The sequence below is a fragment of the Solanum pennellii genome, chromosome 5, assembly GCF_001406875.1.
Source record: "Solanum pennellii chromosome 5, SPENNV200".
Classification (NCBI taxonomy): Eukaryota; Viridiplantae; Streptophyta; class Magnoliopsida; order Solanales; family Solanaceae; genus Solanum; species Solanum pennellii.
In genome coordinates this window covers 20188646-20212189 of record NC_028641.1, presented here as the reverse complement: position 1 = coordinate 20212189, position 23544 = coordinate 20188646, and positions in this window count along the sequence as shown.

Here is a 23544-nt window from a genome sequence, read left to right as displayed (position 1 = left end):
CTGTGACGGTCCGTCCTGCACCTCCGTCCTGACGGTCAGAGACTCGTTTCCCGTACCAATTTCTCAAGAGTTGAAGTGTTTTGCGACGGGAGCTTACGACGGCTCGTCGTGGATGTGACGGCACGTCCTGCAGGTCCGTCACCGATTACAGAGAGTCGATTTTCAGTACCCAATTTCAGAATTCTAAGTATGCTGAAACGAGACATCTGTGACGGGCCGTCGTGCCTATGACGGTCCGTCGTGATGTCCGTAATCTTAGCCAGTTTTTCCAGAAATAAATCTGCTGTTCAAAACGACTAAACAGGTCGTTATAGATTAATTGATAATGCCTCAAATACTCAAGAATCAATTCATAGCTAAAGTTCCTGATCAAGAGAGTTTAGCTACTCATGCTCATAATAATAAAGAAAATTTAATTTTTCATATACCAGTCTGTAAAATAGAAGAGTTAGGTTGAATACAAACTTGATTCTTGCCCTTGCATACTAAAAAAAATGTCGAACCTCCACAATGGTAGCCCTTGAATCTATTTATAGTAGTAGATGAAGTTCAGTACAAATCATATTCAAATTAGAACTCTTAGTTAATGTCTAAAACATGGAAAAGGCAGCACTCGCTAGGGGCGGCGCGCCTCCATCGCGCCTAGAAGCATCTAGGCATTTATCACATGTTTGCGCGGTGCCACAATCGCTCCCCAACATAGTCTCTGAGCGTATACCCTTGGCACAACATGCCTCAACATTGGCACTGAGTGATAGGCCCTAGCACGGCGCGCCTTCCAGTACACCTCTCCTACGTTCTTCCACGCATGGCCTTTATTTCACGTCTTTCTCTTTTCCTTGTTTTTCTTCACCGCAGCTTCAATTTCTCCTAGAGTTCCTAAAATTAATAATGATGTGTGTAAGTGGTTAATCAACAGAATCAACCACAAAATCAAGCTAATAACTAAAGATCGTCCTTAATCAATCTAAAACATGGGCAATTATTGACTACTTAGGCATATAAATATGCCTAAGAGGAATAACAACCCAAAGTTTCTTGAATAATGGACTAAGTGACCCTCAACGGCAAGAACCTACACTTATATGAGATTTAGAAGAGAAGGAGTTAGTGCAAAAGCACTATGTATGGAAACATGCATAAAAATCATTAATTATGGTAAAAAAGGGAAGCTTAGTACGTGTAAATCATACACTTATCAAGTTAGAAGATCATTTATACACATAAAGACATATTACAAGTCATACTAACATCTTACATATTTCTTCATAATATAGTAGGATCATCACTTTTGAAACCCTAAAGGCATGTTTATACAATGTATAGTTGGCATCCAATAATACCAACTATACTAAGTATACATTTAGAATCACCTTAGTGACACATATCAACTTTAGATCTCACAATGAACCATTATCATAAATAAGGAATAACCATATTATTTAATGTACATAAGGAGATTCATAAAATAACAACAATCCAATCAACATATACTATATCTCATATCTTACTATAGCATAATGAACCAACCCACAATCCATTTTAAAGTTTTCTTGTGCAATATAAAGGTTAAGTACCATAGTCCAATACTACTAAATAAACTTATCAAGAAATCATAAGTATAATTAAAGTTAAATTCATTATCATATTACACAGAGAGAATAACATTAACCGACATATACCATGTGAGCTACATGGAATCTGGTGTCATATAACCCCACATCAAAAGAAGGCGTCCTACTTTCACAAGGTAGAACTAGATATATATACCTAAATGTGGATACACTATCTAATATATTTGTAGAAGATAGTTATGAGATACGAAGCTTGCTTCTACAAATCCATCCTATTGTACTAGCGGGTAAATTTACATCTCATCAAAGCATACGTAGAAAACCCAACCAAATACTAGCAGGAAGGTCTCTTCCTCATTTTGCATATACATTCGGTGATTATTAAAATTATTCTCTACTTATACATAGTTAAGGTGAATTACAATTTCATACGTGAATGAGTATATTACCCCTCTAAGTATTCACAGTGCATCAACAAACCCATCTCAATTTCATAAAGTTGTGGTCATGGGTAACTTCACAATAAAACCCCTCAATAAGAATCAAATTCATCATAATATAGGACAATTAACATACAAAATTCTTTTTATGAAGAACCCATGGCTAGAATCAAAACCCTTTCTTTTGAACATCATCCCAATTTTGAAAATTTGAGGCTAAGGGCTTCATGGAAAAAGAAATTCCATGAATGAAGGTTACCATATATGAATTGATGCTTTTCCACGAAAATTTGTGGAAATATTGGAGACTGAACTCTAATATTGAAGTTTTTGGTGTTCTTCAGGAAGTCTATAGAGAGAAATATTTGAGAGGAGAGGATCTTTTGGGGATTTGACTTGGGTCTTAGAATAAATGGTGTAATTGGGTGAGAGGTTTAAATGACATATATCGGGTCTTATGCTTGGGAAAAATAACATAACTTTGCGTTAAAGCGATTGGAAAAAAATACACAATTAATTATCTTAATGTTAACTGCCGCAATGGCATGATGAAAGCCTTCACGGAGTGTTATCATCATCACGACCCGTCAATCCGAGGTCGTGAAGAATTTCAAGCTTTGAGTGCTTCACTATTTCGGTCATAACTTTTATTCTTGAAATTCTAATTGAGAAAACCTAGTGGCGTTTGAAACAGAACTCGGAGAACTTTAATTGAATAGGTAACGATCCATATAATATGTTTTGAGATAGGAGATATCATCATTTGAAGTTGACCCAACACTCTATGTCAAAGATAACCCTTCACGGACGACTTCACGGTCTGTGTGGGGCTTCATGGACCATTGTGATTCCCTTATCCCTTGACAAGTAGCCTAGCTTGCAACCTTTTAATCCCTAAAAAACTAACTCATATCCACGACCGCTCTCACGGCACGTGGAGGCCTTCACGAGTCGTTTAATGGCTCGTGGTGAGGTCCCTACTGCCTCACCTACCACGAGTGGAACCAATAATTGTGGTGGCCACCCCAGCTTGTGAAGACTCTCTTTGTCATGGTGGGCAGTACTACACATGTTTTATGCAGCGTAGGTCTCCAAGTCATTTCCCTCATCCAAAAAAATTTTCCCCCTGTCCCTTAGTTTTTGATGTTAACCCTTTCCTTTAGGCTCTAGTTCAACTTACCAATTTCCAAGGTTTTACAACTTTCTTGGTTTTGCGAACTTCGCATCAGAAAAGGCGGGCTCACAAAAGCGAGAGTCATATTTTATCCAGGGTTTGCTTTTGTGAACATGTGCTCCTTTTACTGTTGCTCTTAAAATTGAACCTAATTCGCTTTTGTCATATCATATGGGGATTTGGATTGAAATTTTGTGGTTGTCCTGATTTTTCTCCATTTTGCGATCAAGAAAACCCTGGATACTTTCCAAGGTGAATCATTTGAGTAATATTTGTAACCCTAAAAGATAAATTCCCCTTGATTATTTATCGATTTTAATGTCAGAAATTTTATATTTGGACAAGTGAAAAGGTGTCAAGAACGTGAATTTCAAAGTAAAATGTTAACAGGGAATTAATTTTAACTAGTTTTTCGAAATGGTTTTCACCAATGAGTTCCAAATTCCTTGAGTAATATTTCTAGTAAATATTTTGGAATTCAAACCACATTTTAAATTGTGTTTTTGAGTTGATTTAACCCATTATTCAAAGTGTACGATATGATGGTTATTATTTCTGGAATCTTATTTTAAATACTCGTTTGATCAAATTGTGTGGCTTTGTTTATAATATTTTTCAAGGAAAAGCTCAAGTCTCGAATTGTGAAATGACCCAAAAGATTATTTTTAGAAAAGTTTGTAAGGTTACCATTTTACCCTTCTAATAGTGGCCCCGAGTAATTTTAGATTATTGGGGAAAGTTGGCTTGAAAATTTTGAACTATTCATTTAGAAGCAATATTTAAACGGACAAGGGCCTAAAATACCCTTAATGTATTGAAAATGGTACAAAATTACCCTTCACCCACCCATTGGCTCCAAAATGCCCTTTTCATCCACCTATTGACTCCAAAATACCCTTGTCATCCACCTTTGGGTTCAAAATTGACCATTTTTTAATTGTTTTAAAATTAAACTCTTTAAATATTTTATAAAATACTAGGCGTTCAACTATTAATTATAATTTTAATTTATTAATATAATTTATAAACCAATCCACTACCCACTCATTACTAACTAAACCTCACTCAATTAATAATTCAATTATAATATCAAATTTGTCATAAACAATACTAAAACACGATGAAATAATAGATTAGTGAAAATGACATTCAAAATTATTCGAGTCCGAATCGAAGCCCCAATTAAATTTAGGTTGAGCCGCTTATTTAGGAGGACACGTTCTTTCAAAATTGAATTAGAAATTTATGATTAAAGGTAAAGAAATAATACATCCCGAATTAATTCATGCACTTTTTTAATATATAATTTTATAAATATTTATGATTTATTTTAAAACCTTTAATATATTATTTTGAAAAAAAAGTTACTTATGAAGTAACCTCACATAATTGAGACGTAAGAATAATTAAGATGAACATAGTCAAACTTTTTAGTTTATCGGTGATTTTTATGTAGCCACTTGAATGTATGATAATTTACTTCTATATTTTTTAAAAACACTCAATTTGTAGTAGCTTGCATTAATAATGTGACGGGTTCATTAATTTAGAGGAATTTAATTAGTAATGGGTGGGTAGTGAAGTGATTTACAAATTACGCTAATAAGTTAAATTATAACAAATAGTTGAGCGCCACGTATTTTAAAAATTATTTAAATAGTTTAAATATAAAACCGTTAAATAAGTGGTCAATTTTGAACCAAAAGGTGGATGAGAAGGGTATTTTGGACCCAATAGGTGGGTGGGAAGGGCATTTTGGAGCCAATAGGTGGATGAAGGGTAATATTGTACCATTTTCAATACTTTAAGGATATTTTAGGCTCTTTTCCGATATTTATATGATTAAGGGTAATTTTTTTGATAATTAATTATGTTTGTGGATAATGATCCAAGTTCATAATGTATTTAATAACCTATACCACTTGGCCCATATATATTATAATGAGTTATATAGGAGTTCATAAATTTTTAATCACAACACATTGCGGCGGACACAAAACTACTAAGACAAAATTTAGTTAATACAAAGTTAGATATGCTCTTTCCATTTAAATTGTTATTTTGATATCTCATAAACAATTATGTAATGGAAAACTGTATCATAATAAATTGTCAACATTAGTATATATGATTTCTTAAAAGGAATGAAACACACTTGATTGAAGATATTGTATTATGTTTTTTACACGATTTGTGGGAAGCTTGGAACCAACTGTTTTACTAATATTAAGTATTGGATATTATTCAATGAAAACAATGATTCTTTTTAGTTTGAGGTAATAATATTCCAACGATTATGGTGTAAATTAAGAGTTAGAATATTATTTTCTTGTATCAAAATTCTCTTGTGATTCAACTATTTATATATAGAGATAGGTAATTGAAAATTATGTGTTTCGTATTATATGAATACCGTCAAAATTATGACATTGGAGAAGTTGGATAAATACCCTAGGCTGAAATTTGGGTATGTTTTTGGGTCTAGGCTAGACATATGGTAATATGAGTGTTATTAGTTTCAGCATGTTATTGTGATTATTTATTTGAGTAGATTGCATTGATTTAGAAGTCCAACTAAATGGGAAGGCTCAAGTCCAAGAGTGATTATTTTATTATTTGAGGCAAGTGGATACCTTGGCCTTTTGTTAACTGTATATAATCATACATTTCCTTCTAATGTGTGTGAAAGAGTAATTTGACATTGTGTTGGGTTGAATTTTTCATACTGAATTATCCTAATAAGTGAAAGGGGTAATAAAAGATAACTTGATTTTATATCATTGTGTGATGTGTTCGGAATTATATAAAAGGTTTATAGATTCATTTTTGATGATTATTATGATTGTGTTGTTGTGAATAATGCAATGATATGAAAATTGGCATATCCTTATTATTGCTAAATATCTATTTTTCATTGGTTTTGAGACAATGTTTTGATAAATATTATGTGGATTGAGAAAATATATGAAATTAATGATGGTGTACCATTTTAAGGGACGCATCGTATGTCGTCACTTATATTATCTTACAAGGGATGTGTGCACAAAAAAAAATTATGATAATTCATGGGATATGTCATGTTCCATTGATGGATGCATGGAAAAATCTTTCCCCTATGGATCTCGGACTAAGAGACAGTAAATGTGTATGACTTCCTGAGACACACATCACCATTTTTTGGTATTTCATCTCCATGCATTGCATATTTATGTAATTTGTGAACTTGTGAGTGCCTTTATGTGGGACTTGTGATTGATGAAATTGATCTTGTGTATTGTTGCTCCAAAATTGTTAGGGTGTTGTTATTGATCTATATGTTGTTGAAATTGTAAACTATTAGGTTGAACTAGTTTTATGCAGGCTGTAGTTGTGGAGGTTCGGTTTTTACGGTAGAAGTACATATATTATATATTACTTGACTTTGTGTTTAGGATTGTAACACTTCGAAAGTCCATGACCTAGGCTACAGCCTCAAATGATAAACTAAAACATAAAACACTGTTTCAAATCCTAAAACTAATGTTTATAAACCATTTAGGATGTTTAAGAGTCTAGACGTCAAGAAACGTCCATGACGTCCGGAAACTAGCTAAATTTAAAAAGTTGGCGTCCCTATGTTCTGCGAAGGTTTGTGAGGGTCAAATGAAGTCCAAAAGTAGTAAAGACACTTTAAATAGGTAAAATGTAGTATACAGGGTCTAAACGTTCAGTAACAACTCCCCAAGATCATCCAAAGGGTCGTTGAGAAGACCCTACCATGGGCAGGCAGACTGCTCTGAGAGACAAGATTAAAGGGGCTGCTGTGCGTCACACAACCCACATGCATCTTGGAAAGAGTTACTCGTGTGGCTTACACTCCACGAAGTCCAGTTCCTCAAATAAGATTTCAAAAATAAATTCAACAATCAGCCTCGCGAGGATCCACTTCTGAGATTCGTTGAAATCGTATTTTAACCTTTTGACTTCACAAAAAGACCCATTTAAGTGAGGGGTCTTTTGAGTAATTTTTTGGGTGACTATATATAGACTAATGGTCAATTTTTAGTCAAATTTCACTCCCCTAAATCAAATTCGAAGAACAAAACCCAAAAGCTCTCATCTCTCTCTATATTCTCTCTCCCAAAATCCTCCTTTGAAGAGAGAACAAAGCTTGACGAAGAAGACCAATTCCTCTAGGATTTCACTTCAAGTTCGTGGATTAATATTTGTTAAGGTATGGGTTCTTCACTCTTGGGATTCCTTTCCCCAAGAGGTCCTTTCAAAGTTGATTTCTAAATTCTAATGGGCTTTCTTCTAAACTTCAAATTGATGAAAAAATTGTGATTGCCTATGAGTAAATTTGGTGTAGATTGTTGGTTAATTGATGTTAATTGATGAAAATTTCATATAGATTATGTCCCTTTCCCCAATTTCCCAAAATATTTGATCATGCTTATAAATTGATGGGAATTGGAGGATGTATGGATTGACAATCTTGTTTTATCTTTTCTAATTCATTCATGGACTACCTAGGGTAATGTATTGTTGGGATTTGATCTATTGCCTTAAGAATTCATGATGAACCCTTTCCCCCTAACCCTTGGTTATGAATTGAAGAAAATTGGGATACTGATGATGCTATTCACCTAGTTATTGTATTAATTACTATTGAATGATGTTGTTACACACATTGTTTGGTTGACTCGGATGATTGATGGTAAAACCTTGGATGCTGGTTTGTGAAAGAGATTTGAAAAGTCTTGTGATCTCAATCATTTAATTCAATTATGATTACTTGTAGTTAAGTTATGAAGTTGTATTGAACTATTCTTTATGATATTATTGATAGGGATGGTATGATGTTGATTGGAATGTCTTAAACTATGGTTTATGAGATGTTTGCTAAGATATCAATGTTATAAGGATGGTGTTAACTTACCAATGTGCCTTATTATGATATGATATGTAAATGTGCTAACCTCACATGTATGATTTGTAATAAAAGGATAATACTCATGCAATTCTTATTGCACTAGTGGAGCTTTATCATTGTACTAGTTGAAGTAATGAGGTTTCATGAGTAATGGTCTTTCAAGTTTATGATGTTATGAACTCTTATACATGTTTTTTGATATTATGACTTCATCCTAGTGTTTTCTTGATTATGTACTCAATTATGTTGAATATGCATGTTGACTTGACTAGACTTAGTAATGTTGATCTTGTGATGTACATGGTCTTAACTTGTTGGAAATGTAATATGGACATGTAGTGGCTCTTGAATGTGCATAAGGATCTTAAAAGTCAATTGCATGTTTTAATGAAATGTCCCTTTTTATCATGATTTCTATGTTGTGTGTGCATATGTGCTCATAATTAGTAAAAGTGATGTACTAACCCCATTTTACCCTTTTCCCAAACATTTTAGGTTTCGATCGTTAAAGGGTTTGTGACGACATTGAAGGAAGGCTTGGAATTCTCACTCTCCAAGTTGGGTAGGTTCTCACTACATCGAGGACAATGCGATTTTCTTGCTTCGTTTATTGATTAGTCTTAAAGACAATATGTTCATTTCCTCTTATTTCAGTATAAAGACTAGATAGCCTATATGAGGCTTTTATTGTATTGATGTATGGGTTGTGTTCAATTGTTAAACTCTTGTTTCGGTTCTTACGAGATGAGTCATCCGGTTTTAAAATTATGCTATATATATATATATATATATGTATGTATGTATATGTATGTATGTATGTATATATATATATATGTTTGTATGTTTGTATGTATGGGTTATGTTCAATTGTTAAAACTCTTGTATATATTGTTATATATATATATATATGTATGTATGTATGTACGTACGTACGTATGTATAGATATATGTTTGTATGTATGTATGTATGGGCTATGTTCAATTGTTAAAACTCTTGTATATATTGTTATGAGATGAGACATCCGGTTTTAAGACTATGCTATATATATATATAGATATGTGTATATATATATATATATATATATATATATATATAAATATATACACATCTATATATATGTGTGTGTGTGTGTGTATGTTCAATAAAAGTAGAAAACTATGTAATCTTCTTCTATGAAGGGTCTATCTAGAGATGAAATTTTTTAAATTTTCTACATTATTAATCTATGAATGTAATGATGTAAGCTAAGAGGCTAGTCTTATTCCTCTTCGAGGACGACGACGCGGATTACGTCTAGCGGGTGCTCCCCGATGTGACAAGGAGTTTAGTTGCTGAGAACCTGTCAAGCCCTGACTATACACGCTAGTTGGGACAGGAACTCGAGAACCATTGTTGGTCCAAAGAGGATCCTTGGTGTAGCTTAACTCATAGAAGAATACTTAAAGATTTAATAAAAGGATTCAAATGCACCTGAAAACAATTGTCTCAAATAAACTTAGAATGTTTTTAGGATAAACTTTAATCTTGCCATATTGGTAATTCATGTCTTTTAGTAATACATCTGAAATACATGACTCAAGAACTAACATCTGATTGTCTATGAAGCCTGTACATAAGAAGAGGGATGCGCTAAAAGTCCCTTTTTAACCCTAACAATTGACTAACAAAACAACAAAAGGGAATCCTTCGGAAGCAAGGAGGCTCACCAACTAACTCTTAGATGATCAATTGTATCAGCTAGGCATTTGATGTTGATCCTGCTTTGTTGTATAAGCATCATAAACTATGCACTCCAAATGGAATCACTACATGAATGTACGAGCATGCAAAAGAGAAAACTAAGCGTGACATAAGTTGAAAAGAATTTGACAGGAACACTTACCTTAGCTTTACTAAACTTAGGGATAATCAACTCAAATTAAAAGTAAAAGAACAACAACGGTGCGACATACAAATTATTTAAAACAGTTGGTAGCAACTCAATGTTCTAAATAATACAATAACAACTTAGGTTACATATAAAGTAATATAATAGTATGGGAGCTTTCATGACACACAACTATCATTATGAGCTAAACTAATGATACAACGTCTCGCCCACGGTGCAAGAACTATCCTATACCTAGTTGTGATATATAACCCCTCAATTAAGTTGATCCATTAGTCTATGCTAAACAGTACTAAGGAATTATCTAAAAAGTATGATACTTTCTTACCCACGATGGCTACATGGCCTATTGAGACTTGAGTTATTGTGAATTCTTCTCTATAAGGGTGCTCAATAATGCTCCCAAAATATACTCAGATGATATGTTTTTAAAACAATATTCATCTAATTATTTGAGACAATTACTCAAAAACTATCTTAAAGGATCGTTTGGAAATTTGAGTTTCCTCTCTTCTTTAAATGTGAAAACATTTACTCTATTAAAAGAAAATATTCCCTATATACTTTTTTTTAAGAAATGAACTTCGATCTCTACTTTTTACTCAAGACAAAACTCATATCTTAAAACAAAGTTAAAATGTTTGCAACAGACTTTTGGAAAACACTATGAACTTTCCTTGACTTGACTATTAAGTTTCATTGAATTGAATTATGGATCATGGATCATGATCTCATGTGAATGAATGATTTCATGGTGTTTAGACTTACCATTAAGTGTAAAAATCAACAAGAAAATTAGGTACATTTCTATGGAACTCAAACAGAACGAAGTGGGAAAAGGTGGAATATTTGGCGTCTCTGGCGAGTGACGCCAGGAGACAAAGGAAAAACTTCAGAAGCAGGGTTAGGGACCACTGGCTGGCGCAATGCCCCATATCAAAAACTTCAGATGTCCCTTTGGGGAGCTCTAATATGTGCAGCGGCCCACCCCCCTCTAACCAGATTTTAGACGAATTTTCATGGTTGTTTTTGAACTCTAAACCCTTTTGATTAAAATTTGTTATTTTCCCAATCACTTAGATCTGACTATATCACAAACATATGTAATAATAAACTCACAATCACACTTAATTACATGATTCAAACTCAAGAAACTTCTCAATATCTCCGTCAACCAGAACCCACAAGAACTTAATCAAATTTCATCTGGAACTCATAATATTTTCTTTCACCAACATAGTTACGCTGAATTAAATCATGATTGTAGTGTGGGTGAACTAACCCAAATAATGATATATGATATACCTCGTGTGGATCACCCCTTGATGAAATCCATAATCGTTGCTTCAAGAGCATGACGATTCCTTGTCTCTTCTCCTCCTTTTTTCGCTTTACTTTTCTCTTCCATCAAAACCCTAAATATTTTGATGAACGTAAACAGAACCAAATAAGCTTAGGCCCCAACTTAATTAACAAAAACGAAATCTAGATAATATGGAAGTTAAAAGACCAAAATAGCCCCCTAAAATCCGGTTCTGACTTGCCTTATCTAGACAACACAACTTTTACTAGAAATATCTCCCTCTTAAAAATTCGGTGGAGTTGAAAAGATAATTTCAATGATCTTTCCTACAGTATCTTGTAGAACACTTAACTCATCATGAGCTTGGAATTATGGTCGTTTGAAGTTAACCAAAAACTCACACGTAAATAACTTAACCAATTTTTCAGATTTTTCATTCTTTCCAAAAATGACTTTCTAATTTTAACTCTTTCTAGTTCTTTCAATTAGCAAGGATAATATCTCCCCCTTTGGAAAATTCGTCCTCTAATAAGATTACTTTTAGTAGTCTAAAATTGTAACATACAACCTACAACTCAAACACAGTACAAGAAAATCTAACACATTAAGCATTTCAATTTAAAGAATATTTTAAGGAGAGAACTAGAACTTTGATCTAGAATTTATTTAGTCTCAAAGAGATGTGAATATCTAATCTTCATATCTTCCTCAACTTCCTATCTATCTTCCTCAACTAACCAGTTTCTCCAAAGAACTTTGACTGATGCTTCTTCTTTGGTCGTCAACATTCGAACCTGGCGGTCTAGAATCTGAACACGAATCTTCTAATAAAACAGTCTATCCTTGAGACAATATCTTTAGTAAATACAATAAGTTAAGGATCTCTCATGCACTAATTCAACATGGAAACATGAAATACCATATGGACCACTTCAAACTCTTAAGGTCAAATCATAAGCTACATCACCAACCCTCTTGGATATTCTGTAAGGGACAATGTACTGGGGACTAAGTTTCCCCTTCTTACTAAATCTCATAATACCCTTCATGGGTGAAACTTTCAAGTATACCCAATAATCCACTTCAAAATCTAGCTCTCTTCTCCTAACACCACTGTATGATTATTGATGAATCTGCATTGTATTAAACTCTCTTAAACTAGTATTGTCATATCAGCCAAAGTTCACCAACCTCAAACCATCCATCATGAGGAACCATCTGGATGCTAGAGTAGTAAATTTAACTGTAAGTGAATTCAATGAGAGGTAGGTGATAATCCTAATTCCCCTTGAAATCAATCACATAGGACCTCATCATGTCTTCTAATGTCTAAATAGTGTGCTCCACTTGAATATTTGCACGAGGATTAAAAGCTCTACCTGAGTTAACCTTTGAATCTAAGCGTTTCTGAATATATTTCAAGAACTGTGCAGTAAATTATGCTCCTCTATCTGAAATAATTGATACTGGAACACCATAAAGTCTCCTAGATCTTGAATATACAACTTAGAAGAATATTTTTTAAGTGGGTAGTCTTTACTGGCAAAAAGTGGGTTGATTTCATCAATCTATCAATAATCACCCAAATAGAATCATTCTGCCTATGAGACCTTGGTATACCTGGGATAAGGACCATATTGATCATTTACCACTTTAATTCTTTAAGTTCTATATTTTTAGTAATGTGATCGGGCCTTAAATGTTCTATGTTAACTTTTTGACAATTTGGACAATTAGCAACAAACTCTGCAATGTCCTTCTTCATACTACTCCACCAATAAACTTCTCTTAAATCGTCATACATCTTTGTGGAACCCGGATGGTAAAATATCAGAAACTATGAGCTTCTTACATGATCCTTTCTTAGATTGTGTGCAACCTTGATACACACAACCTACCTTGATACCTCAATGCATAATCTCTTCCTTGTATAAAAGCAATAACGTTTTTCTTATGAAAATTTGTCTTTAATTAAAACAAAATAGAATACTGGTCTTGTTTCTGGTTAACTTCAGACACTAATGATGATTTAGCTTCATTCATCACCACTATCCCTCATTCTTTCGAATCCATTAGCCAAAATCCTGAGCGTGCAAGTCTGTGCAAATTTTTTGCTTACTCTTTCTTATTTTCCTCAAAACGGATGCTACTACCATAGAAAACCTACTCAAGGAATCAATAAAAACATTAGCCTTACCTGGGTGATAAAGTATACTTATGTCATAATCCTTGGGTAACTCTAACCAACATTTTTGTATGAGATAAAGCTTTATCTGACTAAACACATACTGAAGAATCTTATAATTAGTGAATACATGAACATGAAAACTGTACAAATAATTACACCATATTTTAAAGCAAATATTACGACAACAAACTTCAAATTATGGGTTTGGTAATTCCTTACGTGAACTTAGAGATGCCTAGAGTCATAAGCTATAACTTCTCCATTTTCCATTAACACATAACTCAAGAAAGCTGTAGACACATCAGAATATACAACAAAATCTTGAGTATTTTCTGGCAAGGTCAATATTGGGTAGAAGTTGACCTCTTTTTCAATTCCTAAAAGCCTCCTCCCAAGCTTCAAACCATTGAAACATCAAATTTTTGTGGATCAACTTTGTCAAAGGGAATGAGATAAATGAGAAACCCTCTATGAACCTTCTATAATATTGAAGCAACCCCAAAAAACTCTTAATATCAGTTGCAGATGTGGGTGTAGGCCAATTCTGCACTACCTGTATATTTTTGCTATCAACTCTAATTCCATCAGCGGAAATAATGTGCCCTTAAAATGCCACATACTCAAGCTGAACCTCATATTTCTAGAACCTAGCCTACAACTTCTATCCTTTAGAATTTGGAGAACTACTTTGTGATGTATAACATGTTCTTTCTCATTCCTCAAATATATTATTCCTCAAATATGGTAATATTTGATCAATGAATACTATAACAAACATATCTAAAGAAGTCTTGAGTAAACTAATCATAAGGTCTACGAATGCTCCATGTGCATTGGTAAAACCAAGGACATAACTAGGAACTCATAATAATCATAACGGCTCCTAAAAACTGTCTTTGGAATATCACTTTCCCTTACACTCAACTGATGGTATCCTGATCTAAGGTCTTTCTTAGAGAATTAGGTGGAACTGAAAGCTGATCAAAATGTTTATTAATTCTTGGAAGAGGATATTTATTCTTGATAATAACCTTGTTCAACTTAGGTAATCTACACAAATTCTAAGGAAACCATATTTTTTCTTCGGAAATAAGACTTGAGTGCCCCAAGTTAAGAAAATTGGTCGAATAAAACCCTTACTTAGGAGATGTTTCAATTGTTCTTTTAGATATTTCAACTCTGTGGGACACATTATATATGGTGAAATAGATATTGGATGAGTATCACGAAGAATATCGATATCTAAGTCTATCTCTCTCAAGAGGGACTCTAGGTAAATTATCATGAAAGACTTGAGGAAACTGACTCACAATTGGCACGAACTTAATAGGAGGGGTCTCAACACTAGAGTCATTAACACGGACTATCTCATAAACATAACCCTTGTAAACTAACTTTCTTTCCTCAAGGTATGAAATGTAACGACCCTTAGAAACTGCTGAGCAACTATTCCACTATATAAATGGATCATTGGGAAAATGGAACATTACAAGTCGAGTTATACAACCAATGGAAGCATAATATGGATGAAGCTAGTCCATACGAAGACTAAAATCAAACTTATCCACGTCTAACTCAACTATATCAACCATGATGCTATTGTGATTGATGGGAATTGTAAAATCACGATAGATTCACTCAACTAGAATACACTCCCCAACCAGTGTAAGAACACAATAGGGCTCACAAAGTTTCTCGGGAAGAAAATCAAATTTCATTGCAACATAAAGAGTCAACAAAGATAAACTCCCTCATGGGTCTAGCAAAGCAACACATATTAACTCTAAAGAAATTGATCATATCAATGAAAACATATGTAGTATTCTCTTTCTCTTGATGATAGGTGATTGTATAAAATTAGTTTTGTCGTGTTGTTACCATTGAATTAGCTCCTCCACATGCAGTTCTGTCTGCTGGAGCAACTGATGAAGATTGGACTCTATTCCCTAATTCCATTACCTTTTTGATTCTTAGGGCACTCTTTCATGAAGTGACCCTCTTGAACACAGATTAAACAACAAATGAAGCTATAGGGACGCTTATCTGGGAAGTTCCTACCACACTTAGCACATTTAGGAGCTGACTTACCTTTTTGTTCCACACTACCTTGATATTGTGCATGTTTAGATATGAAGTGTTTTGAATTCTAACAATTGTAGTCACATTTGTTTCACGGTACAGGTGCACAAGCATATGATGGAGAAGGACCCCTTTTTTATGGAAGGAATAACGTTTTACAATACTCCTCTAGTGCCCGGACTCGTTCCATGTCTTAGCATTCTTTTTCTAAACTCTTCCCTGTCCCTCAACTTCTCTTTCTCAACCTGCTACAAAGAAACCATCAACCTTGCTATATACATGTCCCCTATTAACAAAACATCTTCGTCGTCTTTGCTTGACAGATGAGACAACCGAGCCAAAAATAGACTCATCCTGCTCCTCATATTCCCAACAATTTCCGGAACATTTTGGGATTGTTAGGTAAACTTTAAACTATACCATGGACACTTACTATATCAGTCTTAAGGGTAAGCAATAGTTGTACCTTGGCTTCTCTCAGCTCCCGGGGAAAGAAGCTCCCCAACAAAGCCTCCTCAAACATAGCACAACTCAAAATTAGTGCACCTTCAACTCTACCCTTCTTCTGCTACTCAAACCAAGTCCTACGAATATTCTAGAAGTCATATATAGCTAGCTCCACTCACTCAGCATCAACAACGTGCATAATCTCAAAAACCTTTTGCAATTACGCAATAAATTTTTCCAGATACTCGGTAGTTCTTCAACCAATATAACTTGGAGGATTCATCCTCATCAACTCAAAGATCCTCGAAGTATCAGCCTCTTTCTATCAAGCCCTTATTTGTCGTCAAAGTTTGTTTTCGATTCTTGACTTAGCATTCACATTGTTTTTTGAAATTTTGCTTTGCTAAAATCTTCTTGGAGTTGTAGTTCTGTTTCATTCGGTACCATTTGTTCTTCAACATTCTTTCTAGAAGAACAACCTTTGACATCTCTTCGTGGAGGCATACACTTAAATAATCGCACAAAACCAAGTTAAAAGATACTTTTTAGAGATGAACTCTATCGCAGGAAATGATCTCAAAGAATTGTGAACCTTCTGAAATGTCACAGCCTTTTAATTATATATGTGGCACTCTTGAAACCGATAACTAGGAATCTATTGACGCAGCTTCATAGACTCCATAAGACTCTAGAAGTTTGTGCTGTGATACAAATTTTTTATGCCCCTAGCCTATACCTTGGACAGTACCGGCACTCGAGAACCAATAGCAGCCCCAAGTGGACCCTAAGCCTATCTTAACTCATCGCGGAAGACACAAAGCATTAATACAAAGATTGAAATGAACCTTTTAACAACTGTCTCAAATAGACTTAGAAAGTTTTTTGAATAAACATTCATACTAGCCAAAGTGGTACTCTTAAGCTTTGGGCAAAATATCTTAAATACTAGACTAATGAACTAAGATTTGACTATTTATGACGCCTAAATTCAAAGAGGGATGTAAGTACGATACCCTCGATCATCCTAACAGCTGAATGATAGAATAATAAATGGGAATTCTCTTGAAGAAGGCAGGATCACCAATAAACTCTAAGATTCTCAACCGGATGAACGACACACTGGATGGTGATCCTTATTTCTTGTATCTCCATCATAAAATGATGCACGCAAATGGAATCCATAAATTCAATGTATAATCATTCAGGGGAAAAACTATGCATGACATAATCTTGAAAAGAATATGAAGAGAACACTTACCTTAGCTTTACTCCACATAGGAATAATTAACACAAATGCAAAGTAAAACAACATTAAATGTGCCGTTTATACAATTAATTGAATATAGTAGGTAGAAACTCAATGTGTTAAATAATTACAATAACAACCAAATATACATACAAAGTCATCGCTATTAGATAAGTTAATATACAACATCTCATCCATGATGGCAGAAATTTCCTATACCTTGTCGTGATATAGAAGGCTTCAACTAAGTGGAACCACTAGTCTATGTTTAAAGGCACTAACGAAACATCTAGAAAGTATGTCCCTTTCTTACCCATGATGGCAACATGTTTTATCGATATTTGAGCTATGAACTCATCCCCATATAGGTGCTAATACTACTCCATAAATATACTCAACTCTTGTTTTAAAAACAAAACTACTTGTGTGATTTGAGATATTTACTCAAAACTAGCTCAAAGTATCTCTTGTAAATTGGAGTTCCCTCTCATGTTTAAATGTGAAAACATTTACTCTTTGGGAATTCATAGTCCCGATATACTCTTTTTGAAGAAGTGAACATCTATCACTACTCTTTAGTCAACTTAAAATTCCAGTATGAATACAAAGTTAAAAGGTTTGCAAAAGACTTTTGGAAAGCTCTATGAACTTCTATTTACTTAAATATTGAATTGAATTATCGATTCAAGGCTCATGATATCTTATTTATAAATAATTTCATGGTATTAACATGAATCGTATAGTAGAAAAATCAAGCAGAAAACTTAGGTAGGTTGCTAGAGAACTCAAACAGAATAAAGTGGGAATATGTGGAAGACTTGGCGTTTCTGGCGAGGCGCCACAGGGCAAACTTATGAATGCTAGGTTTGGGCGAATTGGCTGGTTGCGGCTCCCACGAACCCAGACGTTAGAAATCCCTTTAGAGAACTCAGAGTTTCACGTCTTCTCATTCCTCTCCACAAATATTTGATGAATTTTCTTGCTGGTTTATTAACACTTAACCCATTAGATTAAATTTGTTCTTGTCCCAATAACATAGATTTGACTATATCATTAAAATATTTAAGAATAAACTTAAAATTACACTTAATTTTGTAAATCAAACTAAAGATACTTCACAAAATCTCCAACAAAAAGAATTACACTATCTTAAACAAATATGATCAAGAAATCATATTTGTTTCTTTCTAAAGAACACAATAACGCTGAATGGAATAATTATTGCTGTGTGGGTGAACTTACCCAACTCCAAGGGATCTCACATACCTTGTAGTATCACCCCTTGATTAAATCCTCGATCATAGTTTAAAGAAATTGACAATCCCATTTCTCTTCTTCTCTTTTCTCCTCTTTTTTTCTCTTCTCTCAAAACGCGAACTCTTCCTGATGAACGTAAACCGCAGTGAATCATTTAGACCCAATTTATTTATACAAAATGAAATTTCAATCATTGGGTAGTGAAAAAAACAAAATACTTTCCTAAAATCCAATTTTTACCTTTCCTTATCTAGACAACCAAACTTTGATTAGACATATCTCCCTCATAAGAACTCGGAGTTGAGCAAACTCACTTGCATTTGTGGTCCCTTCCCAATGCCAGTCAAATGAATAAGCTATCCGTCTTGGGGGCCTGCCCAATTCTAGCCAAGTGTGCGGGTAAAATGAATTCGTAAAAGATCTCAAATTCCAAACTATAATGTTTCAACATCTACTACAAAGCACATCAAAACATGGTATTCAACTCTGAGCTATCATGGATCGATGTCCACTACAAAACTTCTAATGAATTGACCGCGGAAGACCAAAACAAGGATATGATATGCCTCTAGTAATTCATTGGCATCACAGATATGGGGAGATAAGAAAAAAGATCACAAGATATAAAAAGACCAAATCTACTATCAAACCTAATTCTACTTTAGAGGTTTATAAGGACCTATTCAAACCTAATTGATGTCCTATACACAACAAAGTCTAGTAGATGCAAGGGTGTAAGGCAACACTAGTCTATCCTCGAGTAATGCAAAAAAATAAATTCCATGTAGTGACCTTCATCATGAACTAGGTTTACATAGAGCTCGGCAAGTGTTTCATGAGTTAATAATGTTTTAAAATAGTGAATTTTACTGTTTGAAGTAAGTTCGGTAAGTTTGGAGGTCAAACGTCAAGGGATGACCAAGATGTTTGACCATTAGACGTCTATCTGCTTTCATGTGTTTTGGTGTGACTTTGTATGTTTTTGGAGTTTTTTGGGGTTCAAATTTATAGGGGATGAACCTAAAACCTTGACGACCATGTTTAGGGGGTTAACATCTGGGTACGATGTAAAGACCAAAAAGAATTAAGGCCAAATAGAGCCTAAAGAGAAGTTCCATGAGCTTATGAGGTCCTAAAATGGTAAGATAAAGAGTGTATAGGAATTATGTATAGTTTGAGAGAGTTTGGAGGTGAAACATCCAAGGACGTCCAATGACATTTGAAAGTGTAGCCTTAGATGTACTAATATGTTCTAAGTAAGATTTGGGTATGTTGCATGGGTTGGTTGGTGTTCAAACTCCTATGGAAGGACCCTAGAATGTATACGAGTTTAATTAGGGTTGATACATCAGGGAACAACTCCCCATGGGCCCAGCAAAAGGACCTCAAGGAGGACTCTAACTATTGCCTAGACATTGCCTGGGCAATGTCAATCAACGAGGCAATCGGATCCTTGTGAGTTGGTTGACGTCCCGTTTATGGTGGGGGCTTAGTTTTATACTTAGTTCCTTGAGATGAGGTCCATTTGAGTAGTCTCTGACCAAGATGATGGTTTTCCAGCACGACCCATCGTCTGGTCGATGCCCCTTAGGTGGCACCGTCGATGCACTCTTGAAACTTCTCGCAACTTACTCTAAAGGGGAGGGGTAAATTGGGAAATTTGCGCGATATCAAATTATTATATGGGAGGTTATTTTAGGTATTTTTAGGCATTATAGGATTATTAAAACAATATAATACCCCCCTTATACACTAGACTCCAAACCCAAACCTCTCACTCAGAATAAAACTCTCAAGAACACTGTTAAAGAAGAAGAATTGGGGGCTTTGTCCTATAACGATTTCTTCAAGGGTTCAAGATGAGTATAAGTCTCTAATCTAAGGAATTTTAAGATTATTCACTCATTCATTTTTCCATCCATGAATCCCTTCTAGTTTTATTTCAATTTTGAATTTAAAGAACCCCAATCTAGAGAGGGTTATGAGTGCACTGTGGGTATGGTTTGATTGTGATCCCAATCTAGTGGGTAGCATTCAATGATGTTTATATGATTATTATGAACTATTTTCATGATGATTTCATAGTGAATTGTGGTAATTAAACTTGAAGGTGATCATGGTGATCTTAGGCCATTACAGGCTACTTGAAGATTTATGTTGATCTTCTTAATTCAATTATATTCTATGATATTTTATCATGATTGAATCACATAGATGTAAATTAAAATAGGTCTAGTAAATTAAGAATGATGTTGAACAAGGAATTTTGAATTGAACACATGTGATCATGCATAACTAGAATTTCCTTCTAATAAGTTAATTGAATAGATTAACATGTAATTGAGTATTATTCATGAGGGACTAAGTGTAGTGATCACTTGTAGGGTTTATATAAATTGGTGGTTAGGGATTTAGGGGTAATGGTACAATGAGGATGATTGTGATGATGTTTCCTAGTAATTAACAATGAGAAAAGAAATCTAAGGCTATAATATCCTATAATATATTTATGAATGAAGATAGAATAATTGACTAATATTGAAAATAAGATTGGTTATGTTGGCTGTAGATATAGGATGATTTAATGAAAGTGATAATTCATTTGAGCATGGAAAGATGGTCAAGGACATCCCTCCACGAGAAAAAAGTGTTAAGCAAGGCTTGACAAGAAACCTTGGAGTATAAGCTTGACTCCGAGTAAATATGCAAACATAAGATAGATAGGCTAGCAAGGGTCGGGACACCAAATAGAAATGAGAGTCACACCCAGTAGTTGTGATGAATATACAACTAGGCATCATGAAGCGAGAATCCTTCACGTAATTGAGTCAAGGTATCCTAGTATAGATATCCATATCATATGAACTTAGACGTGCTTGAGAAGTATCTTGTAGTGTTTGTAATGTGTGAATGAACTTAGATATGCCCAAGGGGTATCTCGTAGTGTTTATTATGAATGAATGGACTTGGACATGCCCAACGGGTATCTCATTGTGTTCATGTTTTAGTAAGGTATCAAGACATACCTTAAAAATTATCTCGTAGGATCCATATGATTAAGGATCTTAGACATACTTAAAGAAGTATCTCAAAGTGTTCAAAAAATAATATGGGCTAGGCTCCAAAGAAGAAGTTATAGATAAAGGATCCAAAAGTAGAACCTTGCATAAATGGTGTTATGGGGCATTTTAAGTGCATTGCACAAGGTATAACCTAGGGCCAATTAAGAAGAAGAGATTGAATATAGGATTGGACTAGAGTTGCCTTTCCTAGTAAAGTAGAATAAAGATGAGAAAATCTCATTAAATGAAGTTAAGTAATGATAGGACTATGAAAGTTGGACATGTTAAGGATAAATTCAAGATAGGCTTAGTATGTGAGGTAGTATGGGCTGCCTTATAATAATTTCGCACTATTTTTCATACTTGTGTAATAAATGATAGCTAAGAGGATTGTAATAGACTTATATGAGGTCAAGTACACAGTGTGATGACTTAAGAGCGCTCTATCTTCTAGGGTATACATGTGGGTCGTTACATTCCAACTTAAATAAATACCCAACAAAATACTATGCAAGCATATATAAATAAAAATCCCAGCAGTTAATTCACAAAAACCAACAAATAAACAACCCTTTCAACAAGATGGTTCTAACCTCGAAAAAACTCAAAAATCAACCCTACCACATGATTTCTCATAAGAATAACAAGAAAACGAGAAAAAATACTTCAACCCACCCCATATTCAAAAAAATTCAAAATGCAATTACTTAATAAAACTAAATCTAAAAAAAGAATGTTGTAGCTTACTTGAAATTCTGTTCCGCGCTCTTCAAATCGTTATTTTAAAGCTTTTCCATTTTGAACGGCCTCGAATTACTTCCATACTATCAAAAGTAGAATCACAACATCAACACGGTTGTTTGGACAGTAAAATCATCAAAATCAGAGACATCCCAATTTTGAGAGTCAAAATTGGGAATTGTTGGAGCCTCTCTCAAATTTACAGAATTTACTCCGCGAAAAGGACCTTAACCCTCTCCTAGATAATGTTAAAAAATGGAGTACCTCTCGGGGCTCGAAAAAGTTCCATGCAACATCAAACCAAAAGCTAAACTTTACTCAAAAAAAACATGGGGCAGCCACTTAGATTGCATATACATCACAATTGGAGACTTTCAAACACCTTTCGTACAGTCACCCACATAGACAATGTGAACCCACACACACCAACCATTTAATCACCTAAAACAGAGCACTAGAACTTGAGATAATGAAGTTTCAAAATGCGGATGAATCTTATTTTTGCTATATAAATGGCAAAAGTTCTGGTCTATAAGAGCTAAATCTGGTCGCCAAAACACTAAATTCTGGTTGGTAAAGGTCCACACCAGCAACACTAGATTTTTCTATTTTGTATTATCAAAAGTGACTGAATGGATGCGTGAAATTCATTTTGTACACTGTGAAGATAAACCAGATATACTACCCCCTAAATTTGACATTCCAGACGAAATATTCAAGTCAAAATTTCCATACAAATTTATTTCGACAAAATTTTGGCCCTACACCAAAATACAATTTTTAGATAATTTACACAACGACCATCAGAATAAGACTGGAAGCCCCACGAACCGCATGAAGGGTCATTCGAAACAAAATTAGGCATTCTGAAACTAACCGTTCAAATAAAATTCTCATCTAAGTGTATTCACAAAGAATGTTGACTAAATTCAAGCATAACCAGAAATTCAAAGACTAAAGCGCCAAATGGCCCTATAGTCACACTGAAAGCTTCAACATTCATGCCACTAGCTAATTTGGTCTCTAATGAGCTGATGCAACCGTCACAATTCTCATACGAGATCTTTTACCTTAGCATATTACTGAAATTAAATTTTCAAGTTTCAAAAGATCAAAAATAAGAAAACGAGCATAAAATCCAATGTAACGACCAGATGACCAAATAGTTCGCGACAACAAGTTATAAGTGATTTTTGTTTGCTACACGAACGTTCTAAATTATGAAATTGAGG